The sequence below is a fragment of the Physeter macrocephalus genome, chromosome 19 (genome assembly GCF_002837175.3).
Source record: "Physeter macrocephalus isolate SW-GA chromosome 19, ASM283717v5, whole genome shotgun sequence".
NCBI lineage: Eukaryota > Metazoa > Chordata > Mammalia > Artiodactyla > Physeteridae > Physeter > Physeter macrocephalus.
This window is the reverse complement of record NC_041232.1, coordinates 30,871,906-30,879,876: the sequence shown is the minus strand read 5'-3', so window position 1 is coordinate 30,879,876 and position 7,971 is coordinate 30,871,906. Positions and strand designations below refer to the sequence as shown.

The window sequence follows — 7,971 nt, the reverse complement described above, 5'->3', positions numbered from 1 at the left end:
GAGTCAATATTTCTTTTTTCTTTACTAATTTATTAATTTTTGGTTGCGTTGGGTCTTCATTGCTGCACGGGCTTTCTCTAGTTTTAGCGAGTACCACTCTTCTTTGCGGTACACAGGCTTCCCATTGTGGTGGCTTCTCTTGTTGCAGAGCACGGGCTCTAGGCCTGCGGGCTTCAGCAGTTGTGGCGCACGGGCTTAGTTGCTCCGTGGCACGTGGGATCTTCCCGGACCAGGGTTTGAACCCATGTCTCACTGCATTGGCAGGTGGATTCTTAACCACTGCGCCACCAGGGAAGCCCGAGTTGATATTTTAGAAATGGAGAAAACAAGACTCGGAAGCTAAATGACTAGTCCAGGACGATACAGGTACCAAGTGGCCCTGCGGATGCTGGAATCCTCTGACTTCCCGACAAGGCTACCCTCTCTGTACTCCCCTCAACAAACCAAATAAAACAAATGAAGTTAGAGAGTAGAGGTGATGTGTCTGACAATTGACAAAAGGATCTCATTGCTGGGATGGACAAGCAAATGTGACCTTTTGTTTGGTTCTGTTAAAAAACCATGATCCTCTGTCTTCCATTTGATGTCTGTAGTTCCTGGGGTTTCTTCCACGCCTTTAACCAACTCCATTTGATAGAGATGCCCTTTTGTCTAACGTTGCTTTTACTTTCAGACAATGAAAATAGTATGGGGTTAGAAATTTTATCAACCTAGGTCTGAAGGTCAATTCTGCTACCATTTGTGTGACCTAAAGGCATGAAAAAAATCTCTCCCAAGCAAAACAGTAGATAAATGAAAATTTGCCTCGTCATTGAATTGCTGTGACTTTTTAATGATAATTCCATTTATGCATAGTACCTGGCACAGCGAAGGTAATCCACAAATGCCTTTCCTTTGATATGATCATATTCTGCCTTCCGTGTGCATTTAGGTTATATACTTGTTTCATAGTTACAGTGCACTGCAATGATGGCCAAGAGAATAAGGGGAAAACGAGGCTAAGATAGATTCAATACACATCCTCTAAATATAATATTTATCTGGTCTAACATCTGTATCAGCATGATGAATTTCAATTAAAGCATCCAGAATCTCCTACTGGAGCAAAAATCTCTTAGTAATCGATACATGCAAATTATTTAAACCTTATATTTAGAAAATGGTGAACAATACAGAGATTCTTTTAATCCAGTGCCATAGACTCACATGAAAGGATGCGTGAACCTAAGTGTACCTGGTTAGCTACCATTCCCTCATGTATTTAATAAACATTTATTGAGTTCTTGCCTGGAGCCTGTTAGTTTCCAGGTAGAGAAGCAACCAAAAGTTACGACGGGCATTCTTGAATTCTAGTGTGTCTCTAATGTGGGGAAAGATGGGTTTCAAGTAAACTTGGAATCCATATAATTTCAAAATTGACCTGACACTAAGGATTCCCTGCAACTATCAAGCTATTTCATGATGGCAGGTAACCGGAAGGGAGAGCTAGCCCCTCCTGTTCAGTGTCACCAGTGTTGTTTCTGCCACACGAAAGGGGTTACCTGTCGTGAAGTGCTGCCTTCTGGCCAGCTGGCCCCAGACTCCTGGACACACCTGGGAAAATGGGAAAATGACATAAGAATGTTCCTTTTGATTTGGACTCTGATTTTAATCATGAATGTCAAAGGCAAAAGAAGCCTTAGATCATCTTATCCATGCCTCTGTTTTTCAGATAAGGAAACTGAGGCCCAGAGAGGCAGAGCCTTGACATATGTAAGTGTGCATATTTGTACTAAAAATTATTCGTTGTTTATCTGAAATTCAAATTTAACTGAGCACTCTGTATTGTTATTTGCTGAATGTGCGACGATGTCCAACAAAATAAAATGTTAATCCAATGTAAGCCTTTAAACAGTGTTATCAGCCCTGTTTCTATAGTCATTTTCTTATTTTTAAAGGTCTCTATAGTATTCCTAATTCACATTATTTGGGATCTGTAACTTCAAGGATGCCTTTCAATTTGTTGGAGTGGAAATGATTTTAATAGTGATCTGAGATCATTTACATAATTGTAATTAAGCTTAAGTAAAGTACTTGAAATATGAATCCCCCATATTTAAGAGTAATTCTAATTGGTAGTGGGTCCTTTTCTTTTTCAGATTTAGCCTGATAACCACTGAGAAAGGGAAAGACAGCCTACATTCAATTCGGAAAATGATTGGATCAGAGGTTCGATGATACGTTTTCAGCGAGTAGCCGATCAAGAGGATGGTGATCGAAATATCTGTGACAGTATCAGCAAGGAGCCAGTCCCTTGCTGGTTCACTAAAGCCATAATCCCAGTAACGACGATTTCTTCTTGTAACAAAGAAGACGGTAAAATCAAAGGGGAAATATTCAAAGTGGAATGAAAGGAATTGGCACTAGAAAAGACGATGTGGTGACTGGAGAAAAACAGGAAAAGATTTTAGAAGTTCTCCATTGTGGGGGGACTCTACAATCACTGGCTTTGTCTCTTATCCAGTTTCCTTCCCTATTGTACTAACCCTGTGCTTCCTGGATGTCTGCTGGAAACCAGCAGAAAGAGGAAAGGTTTCCACATGCTAATATGTAAATCCAAGCAGCCTGTGGAGCAACCAGTGACTCAGTAATGCTCAAAAGCAAGGTCAGAGGCAAAGCAAACCTTGCCTTCCCCCAGATGCTTGGTGACTGTGTTCTAGTAATCCACCCTGAAAGTTAGTACCTGAGGGCAAGTATGCGGCAGAGAACAGCTGGCACAGAAACACCTCAGTTCGTGCAGCGGAAAAGACAGAGGGTCAGAAGTTCTAAATCTTGGACACCACTCTACCAGCAACGAGCTCTGATTTTGGACAGGTTCTTCATCCTCTCCCTTTATAGAATGAAGACGTTGAACACGACTAAGCTCCCTTGCCCATCTTCCCTTGCCCATCTCTCCCCCCAACTCTACCTAGCACAGCCCTAACCCTCAATCAACCCAACTCTTCTAATCTTTGTGTCGCCGCCCCCAGGCAGCTGAGAAGCACACGAGAAAGTGCCGCAATTGAGAAGGTGGCTGCCACCCCAGATCCAGAGCGAGCAGCCTCCACCTTCATGCAGCAAAGGTCCTCCCTCAGTTTAGAGAGAATAGAGAACCCCTCGGGTCCCTGCCTTCTGCCTGCTCTGCAGACTCACTGCGGCCACAAGTGATCTCCTCTTCCCATCTCAGTAGAAGAGGGATCTTTCCCTGGACGATGCTCCACTGATTAGCATTTCTATGAGATATAACTTTCTTCCATTTTACTGAGGATTTCTTCAGCATAAAATGCTTAAATAATCTATTATTATTATTATTATTATTTTGCGGTAGTACGCGGGCCTCTCACTGTCGTGGCCTCTCCCGTTGCGGAGCTCAGGCTCCGGACGCGCAGGCTCAGCGGCCATGGCTCACGGGCCCAGCCGCTCCGCGGCATGTGGGATCTTCCCGGATCGGGGCACGAACCCGTGTCCCCTGCATCGGCAGGCGGACTCTCCGCCACTGCGCCACCAGGGAAGCCCCTATAATCTATTATTTTTTAAAAACCCTCCCTTGTGTGTCCTGAGGGCCGTTTCCTTTCTTGAGTTAAGCTCTTTGAAAGGGTGGTCTGTGACAGTCATGCCCACTTTATTTCAATTCCCTCCTTCATTCACTTTTACCCGGCTTCTGCCCCGGCCGCCCCAAGTGAACACCCCTCTCCAAATTATCACCTGCCTTATTGCTAAAGCCAGAGGACATGTTCTAGTCTTCATGCCTAATAGCACTTGCACTGAAATGTCCTCTCCCTTGGCTTTTATAATCTCCCTCTCTCTCTGTCTCTCTCGTTCTCACTCTCTCTGACTTAAATGTTGATCTCCCCGATGGTAGTGTCTCAGGCTCTTCTTCCCTGGTTGGATAAATTTACCAACTTTCTAGATTTCATTTTTCCAAAACTGAACTAGTCATCCTGCTCTCTAAACCCTCTATGTCCTTCTCAACTTGAGGGACCAGAAGTCACTTTATCACCAATATCAGAAACCTTAACCCCATTCTTGAATTCACCATTTCTTTCACCTTCATTATAACTGGTCATTGCATCATATCAGTTCCCCCTCTGTAATGTCACACTCGTTATCAGGCAGATCTGATCTGGTCATCACCACCAACCACCTCTGAGACACCTCACTGAAAATTTTTAGAGGTTCCAGAGCACCGACAAGATACCAGTGCAGCTCTTCACCATGGACCTCAAAGCCTTCTGAAAGCCATCCCTTACATACTGCACTGATCTCACCTCCAGCCACTCTCCGCTGTTGCGCTCTGTATTTTTGTCAGAACAAGTGCCTGTGGTCTCCAGAATATCTCATGCGGGTACTCACCCAGGGACTTTGCACATACTTCTCCTTCTGCTAAATTCTCTTACTACTCTGCTCCCCATGTCAGCTGACTCGAGTCTACACATGCTTCAGACTCAGCTCCGGTGTCTTCTCCACAAAAAGTCTTTCTCGGTGGCCCAGTCTTTGGTGGTCTAGCCCACTATCTGGAATATAGCAAAACTTTTCAATGTTTTTGAAAGTTCAATGATCTGCTTCAATGATTTTCTCTTTTATTTTATTTTTTAAAATTTTATTTATTATTATTTGGGGGGGGGCTGCATTGGGTCTTCGTTGCTGCACGTGGGATCTTCTCTAGTTGCAGCGAGCAGGGCCTCCTCTTGTTGCGGAGCATGGGCTCTAGGAGCGTGGGCTTCAGTAGTTGTGGCGCACGGGCTTAGTTGCTCCGTGGCATGTGGGATCTTCCCGGACCAGGGCTCGAACCTGTGTCCCCTGCATTGGCAGGTGGATTCTTAACCACTCTTCCACCAGGGAAGTCCCAGGATTTTCTCTTTTAAACAATTCAATTTGCCCTAATTTCATACGCCTGACCTCTAAAGTACCTCAACTTTATTTGTGCTTCACTTACTCTTCTTTGGGTCTTTATCCCATTTTCAGTGTATCACTTTTAATTGTCTTAAACAGTTCTTACAAAATATTTTCCAAATAAAAATGTTAAAGAGAAGCAGATGAAGGCATGGGATTAATAGAAAACTGTAAAATGAAAACGAGATGGGGTTGGGACCTAGTTTACCATGGAATATCTGGCCCTCCCGCTATTTCCCCCACATGATATTTCCAGTTACAATTTTCAGTTACAATTCCTTAAATTTTAAATATTGTTTAAAGCTTCTAGCTGCCTTGAATGTAGGAGTTTTCAAAGAGGGTGTAAGTACTATCAGTGTGTGTTTAAATGTGAATATGAGTGTTAGTAAAGATACAGGCTAAGCTTCTGTGATGAAGAAACTCAAAAAAAAAAAAAACCTGGCTCCAACAAGGTAGAAATTTATTTCTCATATAATAACTGTAACCAGATAGTCCAGGGAGGCTGGGCAGGTCTACACAAGAGACCCAACTTCCTTTTGCCCTCTTGTTCTGCCAGGCTCTAGAACCACTCTGTCCAATATGGCATCCACTACCCACGAGTTCCTACTGAGCTCTTGGAGTGTGGCTGGTTCAAACTAGGACACGCTGCAATACATGTACAAACACATACCAGTCTTCAAAGACTCCGTATGAAAAAAGAATTCAAATATTTCATTAATAACTTTATACTGATTGCATGTTGAAATAATATTTTGGATGCATTGGGTTAAGTAACATATGTTATTAAATCTAATTTTATCCATTTTTTGTTTAGAAGATCTTTAATCACACTTGTGGCTCACATTATATTTTGCTTGGACAGTGCTGTTCTAGAATGTAGTGTATTATCTTCATCTATATGGTAAAAGCTGGCTCACAGTACCACATGTGTGGTCAGAAAAAAGCAGGAAAGAAAAATAGTAGAAGACAAATCTCTAAGGAGAGGATGTGCGATCAGTTCACTCAGATTCCGTTGGTGAGGGCTTAGTCACATGGCCCCATCAAGCTGCCCAGAATATAAGGAAACGTAGTGTGTGGATGGGCAGCCATGTGCTGTACTGGAAAAAAAGGAGGGAGAATGGATTCCAGGGTAATGTATACTAACTACGTGGTCTCTGTCACGGGTTTGTTTCTAGAAAGTGTTATCAGAGTTGACTTTGAGTAGCAGGGCGTTGAAGACGTTCCCTTGGTTGAGGGGATGGGGAAAAGAGTAGAAGGACATTCAGACACCCAATGAAAAATAACCAAAGTAAGATATTTCAACACCTGGTTTGAGAAAGTAAAAGAAGGAAGAAGAGGTAAACAATGGCTCCAGGAAAATAGGGGATTGGTCAAGGGGGAAGATGTCCTTATGTTCAAGACAGTGCTTAACAGAAGAGGGTAGGAGGGTGAAGGTAGTCACCTTTCTGCTTCTGTAGGTGGGGCGGAGGAAGGTGGGATATGACTTTGCTCCCACATGTTGGAGAATTGATATGGGAAATCAAAAGTCAACTGAGATCCTAAGAGGCTCAAGAACTCAAGACAGAGGATGATGAAGAGAGAATGTAATGGGCACAAGTGTACATAGATGAATCTCCCAGACCCAGGGTTGAACGACAGAATCAAGACACAAAAGAATATATACAGTACTGTTCAATTCATATAATGTTCCAAAAGTGGCAAATCTAATCTATGGTTATAGACAGCAAATGCTGATTGCCTTGGGGGAGGGTAATGCATGAGACAGGCTTCTGAGTTGCTGGTAATGCTCTGTATCTTGATCTGGGTGATGTTTATATGGATATGTTGCTTGGTAGTAAGTCATTATTCATGTGTCAGTGCTTGTCTGTATTAATATTATATTCAATAAAAACTGTATAGAAACAAGCAAACAAGGGGATGGGTGACTATGAGTGATAGAGTGCCTACGTTATAGACCAACCCTGATTCATTCCTTGGGACTGGGGAGTGGCTGGCATTACCTGAGCAAATTGCTGCTCACTTAATACTGAATGAAATCAAAGTTCTGTTTACAGGGAAGCAGGGGAGAATGGCTGTTAAGTAGGCAGCAAACAGTGACTGATAACATGCAGCTATTTTTCAAATGACTTCACTTCATAGCCATTGACCTGGGTGAATATCCACCATGAATTTTGAAATAAGAAAGATAAGATGCTAAGTAATATTCTCATTCTACTAAAATTATCCTTCCCATATATGGAGAGAGACACACCAGGCTATCAAAACTGGGTCCCTGAGGACAGGTGGGTGGGAAAAATGAGGGCCAGGGCTTGGAAGGGTTTTCTTGGTTTTGCACTGTTTCACTGACTATAGGAAGCATGTGCACTTTTATATTGTTTTGAAGCAGAATTTACTAGGAAGTTTAAAATTTAAAAAGGTCAATAATCTGGTCAATTAACTTTGTGCTCTTTTGCCTGTGCTTAGTCAGGCTGGCTCTCCACCTGTTGTAAAAGAATGTTGCCTATAGCCTGAAATATACGTGGTAGCCTATTCTCAAGGCTCTCTGACCAATACACGTGTAACACTTTTCCATTCATATAGAGATAAAAAGTTGCAGAACAGAGAATACAATTGTCTTGTTGGAGGTTTATAGGCACATTGTGACCAGACCTATATGGACAACTGTAAGAACGAACGGGAAGATAGTTCTTGGGACACTAGTCCACCATCTTCTCGGTCTGCTGGCTTTCCAAATAAAGTCACTATTCCTTGTCTCAACACCTTGTCTCTCCATTTACTGGCCCGTCGTGTGGTGAACAGTACAAGCTTGGACTCAGTAATACTAGGAATGCGTGAATTTCATAAAGCAGAGTAAGGATAAGACTAGACTAGATTCGAAGGCCAGGTAGCAACACTTTATCTTTTGCTCTTATTATGTCATTAAAAGAAGCACTGGGGCTTCCCTGGTGGCGCAGTGGTTGAGAGTCCGCCTGCCGATACAGGGGACGCGGGTTCGTGCCCCGGTCCGGGAAGATCCCACATGCCGCGGAGCGGCTGGGCCCGTGAGCCATGGCCGCTGAG

At 43.1% G+C, this 7,971-nt stretch overlaps 1 long non-coding RNA gene across 1 annotated transcript; it reads left to right on the top strand.

Annotated features, from left to right (window-relative positions):
• Positions 1–307: 307 nt before the first annotated feature.
• LOC129391575 (uncharacterized) lies at positions 308–4,657 on the top strand. The gene is made up of 3 exons (XR_008615947.1): positions 308–366; positions 1,712–1,752; positions 2,139–4,657. It is a non-coding gene; the product is annotated as an uncharacterized lncRNA (long non-coding RNA).
• Positions 4,658–7,971: the final 3,314 nt, after the last annotated feature.